General features: G+C 39.5%; 1 protein-coding gene across 1 annotated transcript in view; it reads right to left on the reverse strand.

Moving 5' to 3' along the window:
• The window catches only part of camkk1a (calcium/calmodulin dependent protein kinase kinase 1a), a 67,478-nt gene extending 52,669 nt beyond the window's left edge, over positions 1-14,809 (reverse strand). The window contains exon 1 of the mRNA XM_088906993.1: positions 14,408-14,809. The gene's annotated coding sequence lies outside the window, so the exon portion shown is untranslated. The remainder of the gene's footprint in view (positions 1-14,407) is intronic.
• Positions 14,810-15,084: the final 275 nt, after the last annotated feature.

Below are 15,084 nucleotides of genomic sequence, written 5' to 3' on the forward strand. Positions count from 1 at the left end.
AAAAATACTTTTAAAGCAGTCCTTTTAACGGAGCTTCCCATTACAAAAAACCACCATCTAACTTAGCCGTTGACATACGGTTCGCCCAGGATGTTGGCCAACTGGAAGGGGTCTAGTCCTTTAATACAGAGAATGATGAATTCCGTGATTATGGATTCAGAATAATGGATTCTGAGTGTCTTTACCCAGTGGCATATTGTCTTTCAACAGCTAGCAGATGTAAAGCTGAAAACAGGGATTTAAGAGTGAAAGGCTGGTCTTCACATATTTCACCCTGCCATGGCTGATATAAGGCTGCGTACTGAAACATGAGCAAGCTTTTCTGAACTTAATCCCCTTTAGTCTCTCGGTTACATCCTCTAGTGACTCGTGGTGTTGCTTTTTTTAATGCACTGAGCAGCAACATAAGGCTCTCCAATAAGTACAATGTATTAGCGTTGTGTTGTTTGATGCCAACCATGTGAAATCTAAGTAATACTGGTAGGACGTTTGCAAAAAAAAAAATGATCCTAAATGATGGACACATTTCTAAATCAAGAGCAGAGCAGTTAAGGACAGAGTTTTAATCCATCCTCTTCAACAAAATAGATCAGGAGTTGCAATATGTACAGTAAACAGCACTTTAACAATGCCAAATAAAAAGTGTTTCAATAACCAAATCAAACATCGCAGCTCTCGTATTACTCAATTTAAACCTTCAACAAACATCAGCATCATAGAAAATTTCAAATTTTCTTACACTTCAGATGTTTTACTGTGTCCCTTGGCAAAACACTGGATGAATATCCTCTGCATCAGAGAAGGCATCACGAGCATATCAAACATGAGCGCTAATTTCAGTGTAACAATAAAAGGGACAAAAATAAGGGTTGAGCTTCCAAATTAAAAATGTGACTTCTTCTTCGGTTCTTCGGTTTTCTTAACATGCAGGCATTCTGTTGGCTATAGTCTGGCTTGCAGGCAAATCCAGTGAACACCCAGGATGCTTCTATTGAGATGAAACAGGATTCTGAATGACTGAAACCACATCCCCTTCCTTTTCATGCTTGTCTGATTTTGTGTCTGGCATGCTATTGACAATGTAAGGGTATAACACTGCAGGAGAAGAGTTTAAAAGGAGATACTTAGAGATGCAGAAGTTTGGTGCTACATAATATCACTCTTGTGGATGAGTGCATGTTCCAGCTAGAAGACTGCTGTGACCCTAACAAGGATTCTCTCCCTGCAGGCACAGGTCAGTGCAGACAAAGGATTAGAAGTAGCCATATTTAGCCCTCTGACAGGTTTATCCTAACCACTTCAACACAGTGACAGTGTTCACATACAAAGCTACCCAGGACAAGGGCACGGGCAGCAGGCTTGTAGCTCTTCCATGACAATGCACTATACAGACTCCTTCGACATACTAATACAACAGGAGTGGGATAGAGTTTGCAAAGTCTCCCCCCCACCTGCAGAACCAGTAGGCAGAGAAGTTTATTGATCACCCCTTTCAGCAAGATCAGTGCAAACCAAGAATTTATCATTGATGCAGTCGGTGCAGAGCTGAGTTTTAATGGGTAGGACTGTAGACTGTAGATTATGAACACTGTTCACCACATCACATGCCATCACTCTGCAACAGGCCTTTTTCCTGATAGGTGGGGAACCATCAGTCAGTTTCAGTCAATGCAGAGTATGTCAGGAAAGCGTGGGGCCTGTTAAAGGTAATTAGATCAATATGTGCACCCTTGCTACCATCTTACTACCTTACACAAATGACAGTTTTTCCCCTTGCTGATTTTGTCAAAGACTGTAATACTCTACAGTGCTGTATGCCCACTTTTCACAGTCTGAGAAAGAAACTTTTTACATTTGGCTTCTTTACTGAAATACACTGATAACATAGTGAGGTGCACAGCAACAGGTTATATTGCATACAGTAGCTCAGGTTGCAAGAAACCCAGAGCTCACACACCAGATGAGCTCCGTCTGTAACAGGCAGAATAACCTTCCTGATTCCCAGGACTTTGTTCCTTCTATTTATAGAGTACACTGCTGTTATACATAGCCACTAAATCCTTATGAGTCTTCACTACTTTTGATTATTTCATCAAAGTTTCCGAAATTTAGCATATACCTCTATCAACCCAGCAGCACAGAGAAAACACTAAAAACCTTGAACTAGAGAAGTTGTACTGTCTGTGGGGCTGAATCACAAAACTCCAGAATTAAACCTATATATCTCTGTTGAAAAGATTACTCTAATGTATTGCCATTTTTTTACTAATGCAATTTCTTTTTCAAAGATTAGGCTACGTGAAGCAATCAACTATACCACAAACTGTGTTTCTGATCACACTGCCATTGTTAAATGACAAGCAAATTGATGAAAGTCTAAATGACTTATCCTAAGTACTGAATACAGTTGAAGAAAAAAACATTGAATACATTTTCCTGCTGAAACAAAATATATATTCTTTTTTCTTTTTTACTGCTCATCCAAGGAAACCTAATTAAACATGAAAAACTGGTGTGTGGAGAACAGAAGGAGAAAACCAAGTCACAGTTCTGAAAATGTATCTTTATAAACAGGGGCACAGACCAACACGTGAAGCTGGAATATGTTGAAACGGTGCACATGGTTCAACGCCAAACTCTGTTTTTTTTAAAAGCACACTCTTTCTTGTCAAAACCCCCTTGCTCTTGGTTAATTAAATTCAGACAGTGACGTTTTCAGATCGAAAGGTCACACTTTACAGTGGCCGTTTCTGCTGCGTGAGCTCATAATTGGATTAAATTTAAATTAAAACCCAACCAGCAAACAGATTATCTACAAAACCGAAGACACCTTGTTCTGCAACATGATGATATAAAGGTCAGTGTGAGAATCTGTGTCCATGTTACAGCTGTAATTAGTGTGAGCAAATATTCCCTCGAGTGTTATACCAGAGGCCATCTGGTTGCCTTCAAAACATCCAGCAGTGTCTGGGAAAGAGGATTATGAGTGAACATACCCAAATGTTAAAACAATAACATTCATATAATTTGTTTTGGTATGTCTTAGATTCAACAGTTGTCTTCTTGTTCACACTAAAGTTTGAATTATGCCCACAAGTGCAGAGCAAGATAAACATGATCTCTGTCCATCAGAGTGGTTCCCTTTAATCTGAGCTTTCGTAAATTATCTGGCCACCTGGAAAATGACACAGGAAGAGAGCAATAAAATGACATGGTGTGCACAGAGATTCCTAGGAAGAAAGACTGAAAACCAACATTGGGATTCCGATCTGTGTGCTAGTGGTGTTAAGGCAGGAATGGGTAGAATGTCCACTATACACACAAAGAATTCTGGACTCTGAAAGTGCAGCCGTTACTTGCAATTGTATGGCTCTTCACCCACATATGCTTGGTCACTCCTGATGTCACGGAATTCGGGGCTGCACGTCCTGAGTTTGTTTCTGAGCCAACATTCTGATGGTTGGTAAAAAAAAAAGATAGAAGAAAAGGTGGATTTTTCTATTTGATCATGCCAAGCCACTTTGGAAATAGAACAAAGTGCAGTTAATACGTTACCTATAATCCTGTTGTCCGCATAATGGCAAATAGAAGGTCTGCCCCTTGATGCTTCCCAGGCAAAGCTATGGAGAGGATGCCTTGTGGAAAATTCCACTCATCACCCCACTGTACATGTCCCTAGCTCCTGCTGCATCACCCCTAAGATCTCCTGTTTACAATGGCTCTGTGACTATTGTGCTTTGTTAGAATGACAAATGAACCTGCACTGTCATAAACAAAGATAAGAGCACTCCACATGTATCTATATACAACTGCACTATTAAATATGGTCAACTGCTAAAGGCAGTTTGATTCATCCGAACAATCCTAACCTGAACTGACTCCAGCACTGAATCCATGCAGTAGATGACAACATTCTCAATGGCAAAGACCACAACCATTAAAAAGGCTAATGGTTAGGGGCACATTCTTGAATCCACGACATAAAAAACAGCCTAGGAGACAGAAAGGATTAGGCTATTTTTTAAATCCAACAAATCAGGAGTTTGTTACATACTGTAGATAATGCTGTTAGATAATGCTAATTTTTAGCTTTGTTGGAAATTCACTTGCTTAATGCTGTAACTGCACAAGGCGCATCACGGTTAATTGTGAAACTCTGATTAAGGGATTTGACACACAACGATATGAGTATGACACAGACCAAGTCTTTCTTTTCTGCAGGCATTTAGGTACCTTATTTGTGAGGGAAATGGCTCTCTGAATCCTGCATTTGATTAGCCCTTCCAGAATACAGTACACATCACAAAGGCTTTCAGTAATTCCCTGAGGGTCTTAACTTGAGGTGGAGTCAGGCTTAATATGCACAAAAATAGAATGGAGCCTTGCAGAGGTGTATTGTCTGAAGTCTGTATGGTCCTCCAAGCAAGACTTATTGACTACTGTCTGATTAAGTCAAGGAAAAACGCCTCTTAAAAATATACAAGCTATTCTTCAACAAAGATGTCTACATTGTGGTAAATACAATGCACTTCTATCATCTGTGATAGGGTAATAAACCTCTACCTTTTACAAGAGAAGTAGATTGTCTAGGGACTGATATTAACTATATAGTTTTTTTATACTGCTCCTAGTGGAGAAAGGAATAGATTTATTGTCCTCATATGACTAGATCTAAGGAAATTGACAACTGATAAACATTCCAGGTAATACTAATTCAGACCATGCAGCAGTGCACAAGTTTAAAAAAATAACACTAAAGAAACAGCTTTCTTCCAGATTAGATTTTAAAATAACTCATCAGACACCGTATCAGCTATGAATTTAATGTCATAGAATCATCCATCTTTTGAAAATCAAACCAGACAAACCTTTTCAGGGGAAATATTAATTTTTCAACATTTGCAGGGGACCACAGTTTTGCCCAACACTTGAGAAATTGTGTTGCACTGAGGAATGAATCAATCAATTGATACTATGCTAATTAATGTTAGCAGATCTCACTGGAAAGAAAAAAGATCAAGACATCAAGCAGTCGCTTAGAGGAATCGGCCAGATGACCTCATTCCATGCCTTAAAATTGAGGTGCTCGGTGATTGGCGCAAGCCCAAGGGGTGCTAACAAGGCCAATAGTGGAGTTCAGCCAAGAATGAACTAGTTGTTACTCCACCAGAGCCCAAATATCATTTGCAACATGCAAAAGGCTGTGTGCTGCTCAGAATTTCCTCCAACAGCACAAAAGGGAGCTGTTGACACACACGGGGAAGCAGTGCTGGGACTCTTAGCTGCTGCTGATGGGTACTGTTAATATATATTACAACCAGATTGATGGTGCTACCTTTTGACAGCATTTGAGCAGAGCTCCTTAATCTGTGAAATAAACTCATGCAATATTACATTTTGGTAGGAAGAAACAATAACAGCAATGATAGCACAAAAAAACATGTTTAGCCATTGTTGATGTTCCTAGTTTTTTCCTTTAATTGGCTTTGTGTCTGGTGCATAGTTGAGTTTGGGGTTACAACTGCAGTTTCTTCTTATCAGTCATAAAAAGAGCATTGGAAATCTTAATTATTCACTCTGTGAATGAAAGCTCAGCTCATCACATAGGGACATGTTAAATTGTGTTTCCCAGATCACAAAACTGAGACCACTTCAATGTGTCAAGTATGAAGGGAACAAACCTTGTATAATCAAATTTAGGCTCTTATTTCTTAGAGGCAGAGATGAGTTTTAAAAAGACAAAAAACAGCATTCTTAAAACCCGCGTTCAAACATAATGGTTCACAAAGAAGAATCCATATTCTAAAAATCAATTTCTGGAAATTCATGCCTAGAATTCTGCACAGATCTGGACAAACATTTCTGCCATTCATGATCAGATAGCTGCTTATTCGTGGTAAGGGTTTTAACGCACTTGAGGCCATCCAGGAAGCACAAAGCACAAACTATACCCAGCCCATCTGAACGTGCACAATAACACAGAAAGACATGTCTTTGGAAGGGAGGAGTACACCAGAGCACCAAGAGAAAATGCATGTGAACACAGAGATAACATCGTCAGAACCTCATCAGTCAGGAAGTGAACCAAGGACCTAACAACTGTAAGGTAGGAGGGAGAACTGTCATGCCCCCCTCTAAACAAACATTGCAATATATTCCCATCTTACCTCTATGATTGGCTAAGTGGTTCCATTTATATAATTAAGTGCTTTTAATTTTAGAAAGGAGGCACTGTTTATTCAGTGATTTCCCTTTGATGATTCACTGATTAAAGCTTCAGATTTTAACTGCAGAACTGTGTGAAGTATTAAGAAACAGGCGTATGAAGAGGTTATGTTATAAATTTGATTCAGGATTAAAAGGGAGATTGGGATACGTGTGGTTCATATTCAAGTACTCTGTATTCATTACTGAATTCATTAAATACACCTCTACACCAGTTGGCTGCAAAGCCAAGCATGTGCTTTAGCATGTACAGTGTAGCTATTTTTCTTGGATAGCTCTTCTACAGTGATGTCAGTGGCTGGATAAAAGAATTTTCCTGCTTCTAGTGATACCTGAATGCAATTTTACATGCTTACAAAGACTCATCCACCATGAGATGGTACTGACCTTCCATTTAAACAGATTATTTCAGGCCTGTAAAACATTTTTGATACAGTGTCCGTAAGATAGTCTCTTGTGTAAGTAACCAAGATGGTTTTACTTTCTTTAGAAAGCGAGAAGATGGATGAGTGAACAATTTTGTATGTGAAATTTCTTACGGCCCTAAAAGAAATAGTTTTCCCTGTACATCTCCTGTATATTACCGCCTTTGAATTCAGCTGCTTTTTTCAATTAATAACAGAGCAGTTCCTCTCCTGATCATAAACCCAGCAATGGTTTTGAAACACCGAGGTAATAATATCAGCATTCTTCAAGGTTTTTTTGTCTGTGTCAGGAAGTGGCTTGATACTGATTTGATTATTTAATTAGAGGGTTTATGTGCTGTAAAATTAAACATACAATGCTGCAGTTATTATGCTTAATAACAGCCTAGTATTGGTAGAGCCTCGCATGTTTGGAAATTCAGACTATTTTCATCTCAGAAAAAAAATTGCTTTTGTGCTGGTGTGTAGTCTTTTTCAATGCAAAAGCGTTTAGTGATCTGTAATTTATTGGCGTAAAACTACTTTAATGATTTTCCTACAACAGTAGGGCAAGTTCCTGCTGGTGTTGCAGCAGCTCACTGTTGACGTAAAAATATTAACATCAACAGCCAACAAACTCACCTTACCCTTCGTGCATTGTTGGTCTTTACACGTGGCGGGTGTGGAGGGCTTTGTTGTTTGTCAAACTTGACAAATATTTGTGCTCCGATTCCAAGGAAAAAGATGAACAAAATGCTTTAGATGCCTGGGACTTATCAGATAACATCAGATGGCTTCTTTAGAAATTCACAGGGAAAACTGCGGCTCCATGAAACATACCTCAAACTGAGGAACCGCTAAGGTGTCATTCAGGTCTAACTCTCACAAAAATGTGCCAACACCATTATCCATATGAAATTCTCTGTCAGCTAACGAAAAGGTGTATATGATCAGGGGACTGCCTCTTCTCCTTAGCAGTCCATTACAGTGCTGGTGTGCAGTTGCACAAATTAGATCTGAATAACATGTTTAATTTAGGGATCTCTTTCCAGCTTGGCGAAAGAAGTTGTTTTCTGTACGTAGTTGAACCTTTGTCGAGTGGAATTTAAAAGGGCCTGAACACTGCCTGAGGCTTTCAGAGAAGCTTCTTTGGAGCACACTTTTAGAACTAGGAAGTTCTGTGGTAAAACTCTCTGATTATTTAAACTACAACCCAGTCCCAAGCAAATGATTGGCTTTATAAGATAAGATCACTATAAGATCACTTAATTGTCCCTATACAATTTCTTGCATTAGGAATTTGTCTTTCCGCATACCCCAGCTTGCTCTCCATGAGACACACAGACGGGGAGAGAGAAGCTTGGGGTCAGAGCGCAGGGTCACCCATTTACACGGTGCCCCTGGAGCAGTTGGGGTTAAGGGCCTTGCTCAGGGGCCCAACGGAGTAGGATTCCTCGGGATTCAAAACGGCAGCCTTCCAGCCACAGGCGCAAATCCTTAGCCACAGAGCCACCGCTCCACCCCTTTTTATTGGTCACTCGGTTCCCATGTACTTTATGCTAGGATCCAACATATGCTTAAACAAACACAGGCTATGTAGTTTCTTGAAAATCCAGGGTGTTGCCAGTATTTGCTCAGCTACAGAACTGTCATATGACCTCTGCACCTTTTACCTGTCCTGTTTTTGAGGTTAACGCGTCAGCGGTGGAGAACACTCCAAGCAACTCTTGTACTTTTAATTAATTAAGAACACTCAACCACACCCGATGGAAGGGCTACAGAGATTGCAAAGAGTACATTCTTTCAAGCTTTATTAAGGTGTCATAGTTCCAGAAGATGTCATTTAACGCAAGGCACTACACTGCAGTACAGCAAGACCCTTGGCCATGGATGTTACAGAGATAATTTGCTGATCATTTTTTTGAAGTTCCCCTGTGCAGAACTGCCCTTCTTAACACTGGATGCATCAGAAACTGGCTCCTTATTAGGACTGTGCTACCTTCGTCTTCTTGGAAATTAATAATAAAAACATTCTTTATGACTTTGTCAAGGCTTGGCTGTAAAGTCAAGCTCTGATGTTTACAATAAGCTTGAGGCAGCAAACCGCCTGTCATATAGACTCTGCGTACTGCATAGGACATCCCAAACAATGTGGATATGCTGGTTGAAAACTGGCCGTGCTTTATTACATTGCTAACCTTATTAGCTAAGGGAGTGATTCTTTCAACCCCTTCTGAGGGATGTATGAAGATCACTTTAAAATAACGACATGAACTGAATTATTGCACTGTTTTTTTATTGCAAAGAAAATAAACCTTTATAATTACAGTTTTTCATGAATATATATCTGATTATTGCCCCTGAGATGTTTTTACAGTATATAATTGTTGTCATTTATTTACCAGAGGCATTTACTAACACTTTAGTCCAAGGATTACAATAAATACATAATGCATTATATACCCAAGCACACTGCAAAGAAGCAGTGTATTACACTGAGCAATGCAGATGATTCCATTGTCTTTTGGCTTGATATGCTATCTGCTTTGTCCCACTTTCAAAAACAACTTTCTTTAGCTAGCAAATGGGATAGATGTGTCAGATGACTCCTTCATATTTGTAACCATTCTTATGTTCTTAATGCTATGACCTGAATAATAAAGAAGAAAGATTCAAAGGTGACTGGCCTTTTCTAGGGCAAATGTAGCCAGTTTCTATTGAAAGCAACTACAGCACAAATTGAGAGAGGACAGACACATAGAGACAAGAGGGAGATGACCAAAGAAGAAGGAACATCAACATCCATCATCTACCTTTCCTCCAAATCCATTAAAGCCATTATCTGATCAGTTTTGGAGACCAGATTCTGGCTCAGTAATTTGAGGATTATTGTAAAAGTGCTTGCTGTCTTCTTTATTTTAGGAGATTCTTGAAAATCCAGGGTGTTGGATTTCCTATATGGTGGAACCCTCGGGCTAAAATTCTTCTCTCCTGTGCTAGTGATGCATTGTTAGAGTAGGGAAATTGGTTCTCATTCCCTTGTGAGCACCAACCTGTTTAAAAAGGGGTATTTAGTTCTGAGCTGTACTAAGATGCAGGGTTTCTCTTTTTTGTCTGTTGGAAATAGGACTCTGGAAAGCACTGATTACACATATGTGTCATAGTGTACTTATTATATAGTGCTGTTATTTATTGTTAATAAATATTTGTTTGTCTCATCCAAGTCTGGACCTAATTTATTACTGTGCCAGAGGAAAAAAAAAGAACACAGATTTGCATAATCCTCCGTTCGTCCTTCCTGCTATTTCGGAACTTTAGTGTTGTCTGAACAAATAGTGCTGAACTACAATGAAAGAAAGGGGTTACCTGGAATGATCTGGGGTGTATGATCATTAAAGAGGAACAAGAATATAAAGCAGATAAACGTCTGTACCAATAAATTATGAATTCCAATTTTTTTTATCATACTCCAGAAAGCAAACTTTCATGACTGCACTGACGACCACAGAGATCAGTAAGCTTTACCCAAAAAAGTATTGCAGCTACATTTTTTATAATAGATGGTAGCAAACGTTTTACAGCAGTGTTACCAGCTTCTCACCTGACATTATCATACACACAAGAAAGGAAAAAATGCAAAGCCGTGCCTAGTCTGTATGGGGATGGGAGACATCTAAGGAAAGCCAGGTTGTTTCTATGACACACTTCTCATACTTGTTATAAATATTTATTGTATTAGATTATTTTAGTTTGGGGGGATATTAAACAATATTAGGGTCATCAAAAATAATCAACCTGCACTTTTCAATGACTAAAGAAAAAAATGGACCTCAAATTGAAATAGGATTTTCTCATCTCTTTTGCAAAGAATAGGATTAGTTTTGCTTTTTTCTATAAAACAGCACAAAACACAATAACCATGGATCCAGATTTTTGTCTTAGTCCTTTATTTTTCAGATATGTTAACTGAGAAGAAATTTATAGGAGTTATCTGACTGAAGTGCCTAGATCAAGCACACCATATCAGTATCCTACCGAAGATTTGAACCCACAACCCTCCAGTCAGGGGTCTAGAGCCCTAACCACTCCTCCAAGCTGCTGCTTTGTCACAACCCATCTAAACAACCCCCTGAGACTGCATCTTTTAAAAATGGGGTCACAATGAATTTGTGCAATAATGAAATGAAAATGCACACCGAACATTTCAGACATACAGCTTTAGGTACATTCCTGGTTCAATCCCATTTTTACATAGAAAACAAGAAACCCCAAAGCCCAAGACACTTACAATCAATTGCCAATTTCCATACAGATTAACTGAGGTGATGCAAACAGGGTCTTTCACAGTTCAGCGGGAGATAACAATGCTTTATCTTTGGAGAATATCAGTAGTTTCCAGCCTCCTAGGTGTTATAGTGAGTGAATACAAGATAAAAGGGGTTTCTTAAGAATCAAGGGATGAACTACCATGCCTTTTTAAAGAAATGTAACGTTTGCTATAGTACAAGGATGCTTTTGTTGTTCCTTACTAATTTAATTCCAATAAATAACAAATGCTTTTTAATTTGACAGGTCTAATACAATGAATGTGCTTAGAGATACAACCCTTGTGTAGCTAAATGTTGCCAGTGGTCTGAAGCCGTCCGATTTCATCACGGATTTCAGAAGTATTGGGTAATAGTCAAATTCCGAGTAAATTCTCCCACATAGATTTCAAGATAAAATCTATAATGAAGGTTTTATCACGATTCAGATGGGAAACAGGCCATTAAGCCAAGGTATGTCTGGCATCAGAGGCAGTGAAAGGAAGTCCATTTGTTTATTTCTATTTAAGTTTCTTGAAAGTGTGTTCCACAAGCCTTCCCTGGAATGTACAGCTTTCTAACCATGGAAGGACAGAGGTCTGGTGTGAGTGAAGGACAAAGAGCACGATCCAGTTCACTTGTTTTGTGTCACCCCCTCCCTTCACACACAATCCTGCTAAGGGACCCAACATAAATATTCCACAGTGCAAACAAAAATCAATAGAGGCTTGAATGCTGGCCATAGAATTCTGACCGAGAGAGAGGACAACCCTTCAGAAGTGAAGTCAGACAGGCCAAGTGGGTGCAAAAAGTAGGAAGTAGGATGTTTTCTATGAAATTCAGGCCAGCAGCAAATCAGGTCTATCCAGCCAGCAATGAGGTATAGGAGAGTGCACCCAGGCCCAGCAGAGAAGCAAAGAGGCCCATTAAAAAACTACTCAAAGAGGACACTGTCGGAATTTTCTACAATAAAAGCAGGAAAAAAACACAACAGTTCCCCTACACAAAAAGTATAATCAGACCAGGAAAGTACCTTGCTCACTAAAAGAAAAATTTTAATGTCAATCAAAAATACATCTATACATATCTGGGAGACTGATTCCCATTGGCTTTTCAACCCAAGTGTCTTGTGTTTGGTTTTCCTATGAAACGTATCTTAGTATAGATAATAAATATGGGTTTCCGTCTTCATTGTTACAGCCTGTTGAATTCTCAATAGTGTGATTAACTTAGAGCCTTCCATTCATGAGTTGGTTTTATATCAAAGTGTCGACTCCTTCCCACTGCAACAGTAAGAAGTGGTATATAAAAAAAGAACAGTTTTGCCACAGACAAAACACTGCTCCTCAGAAATGTCGCACTTCCAAGGGTAAATCTCCATCCGGAAATGTTTGTTCTCCTACAGGCAACAACTGCAGCGTGTGATGATGGCTTGTTGATGAACGGAGGATTTTTCTTTATCTGACGATAACCACCAGTTGCACAAAACAAGGATTTTGCTTCTGCATGCTTACCCTCCACCACAGACACTAAGAACTCCGTCACGTTGCCACTGGCTGGGATCTGGAGCAACTCTGTTGGTGTCCCACTGAAGCAAACGTTATCTGCTTTTAAAAGCACTTTCTCAATTGCTTTCTGGTAGAAGCACCGTCTTGAAGAACCGCAGACACAAATTCATAGAGCCGTGACACATCCAGCTCTTCCAGCATCTGGTTCTTTGGAGAGCTCAGGGTATCGACCAGAATGAGTGTTGCTCGGCACGTACAATCAGTCCAACACATCGCCCTGTGAACGACTCTGGGGCTCAATTTCTTATACAGATTCAACCCCAGCTAAATGGCTGTCATTGACTCATCCACCCAACGGAGAGGGGACTAGCTACAATGAGTGGAAATGAACAGTTCAGCCATGGACTAATAAACAGCTACAGTAGGCTACGTGTTGAAGCTGCAGAAGATTTGGTGTATTTGAACCCTGCAATAGTTCAGCTCAACAGCCACGGGTGCAATAAAATTGAACGTTAACTTTAACTGTACAGTATATACCTGGCTTCAGGTAAAGACATATAAAACAAAGAAACGCAGCACATCTGGAATTAACATGACCAATAGCTTTATCTTCCTCCTGGACTTTAAACAAAGCAAATCGTTCAGCAATTTGGAGTGATGGAAGACAATGTTTGTGTCTGTTCTGTCAAACAAGATAATACCTAATTAAACCAGTTCCAGTCAAGCCACAAATCTGAAATCAAATCCTACTGCCTTTACTGTGAAAGAACGCTCGATGTCCGCACGATTCAATTGCCAACAGAGAAACCACTAAAGAAAAACATTAACAGAACTTAAAAATATTCCGACACATCTATAGGAAACAATAGCACCTGAAACCTGAAATCAGATTTTGTAAATCTTAAATTAAAGACGTTTTTTCATGTACTGTATATGTTTCCAGACCTGAAGAGATCAATTCCCATTAGCTTTTCAATCCAACTGACTTGTGTTGGGATTTACTATTAAAAGGGATCTCAGCACAGGTAAGAAATACTGCTTGCGTTTTCATTGCTACAATATGTGGGATTCTCAATAGCTCACGCAACTTACAACCTTACATGCATCAGCCAGGTAATGCAATCGGTATTGTATTGTACACGTATTTTTTTTTAATCAAACGCAGTCGAAGAGTATCAACCTTAATTCTTTAAAAAAAGGAACCGGCTTCTGCGAAGAGTACAGTACATTAAATATCATTACTTAGTGTTGTAGCTCGGTAATAAACGGGTCTTATCGATTGAGATGTATCACCATCAACTAACGATTGCGCTGTGTAGCTTTCTTGCAAATCAAAGTGAATACCGCAACGATACGTTTATTCCAGTAATGATATAAATGTAATGGTTTCAGTTTAAAGGTTTTGAGGACCTGTAATGTCAGCACAGATTAATTAAGCAGTCACTACCTTCCTGCAATACTAATAAATTCTATGACAATGGCTTTATTAGCATCGGCAATAGCTGCAATATCGCTTTCAGAATGTATACCGCACATATATCACATATCACAGTATTGATCATTGCAAAAACAAGACCCTACCCATGTCACATACTGTATGTCCATTCTGACACATGCACACCAGGTTGTCATTCAAACATGTTACCTATACAGAATACTTCAATCAAAGGTTTTGCCTACAAAGAAGTGCAAAAAAAAGATGAAAGCACCGGAAACTTTTGACATATTTGTGAGCAAAACGATTTCCATAAACACCTGTTAAAACTTAAGAGCGGCACACAGGTGTATCGCTGAGCGCACAGCTGCAGGGACGAGCGAGTGTCAATGGAAATCGCAGCAGGCAGACACAGGACCGCTGCATTTACAGTGCTGCACATCGCAAGTAGCCTAAATAAAACGACACTTTTATAAGCGCACTTTTTCTCCTGCAAGACTACAACACTGCCTTTAAAAAGTTTCAGCTCACCTGTGTATCCTGTCCGGAATGCGGCTGTATTCGTTGATCAGTTCTCCGGGCAGAAATACTGTAGTTCGCTGCTACTTACAGTACACACATACATCGTCTCTACTACCCTGCTGTAACTTATGTACAGGGAACCCTTAACCAGCTAGGATATTTCTCTCTGAAGCCATCCTGTGCGCTTTAATCCACCGCTAGCGCCTCATCCCGTGTTGAATTCAGCTGGTTTATTGAGCTGCTTGTCACTGTTCTGTCCCCTCTTCCGCGATGCAAAGACGATTCTGCTCCCGTGTGTTTGTACTTTCAGTTTCTGCAGCAAACAAACTGCTCGAAAAAAAAATAGTACGGCTCACATCGGCGCGAAAGGATACAGCATGTGAACAACAACAGACACCGCGCAGTGATATCGGAACGGAACTGCCAACTTCTATGGTTTGGCAAGCCTGTGGTTCTTTCTGACATTCACTCTGGGTCCTAAACTCCGAAAGTTTTGTGATTACGTTCTTATTCTTGGTATTTCTTTTTTACTTCTGTTTTCCCGTTTTTCATGCACTGCACATAAATATTTAAGCACACATGTTTCTGGTTGTTAAAAAAAGAATTATGTAAATTGCCAGCGATGTACTGATTTTTAAAAAATGTATATAATACATTTTACACGAAAACACCTACAGTATGTTCTT

The sequence above is a fragment of the Atractosteus spatula genome, chromosome 27, assembly GCF_055471065.1.
Source record: "Atractosteus spatula isolate fAtrSpa1 chromosome 27, fAtrSpa1.hap1, whole genome shotgun sequence".
Classification (NCBI taxonomy): domain Eukaryota; kingdom Metazoa; phylum Chordata; class Actinopteri; order Semionotiformes; family Lepisosteidae; genus Atractosteus; species Atractosteus spatula.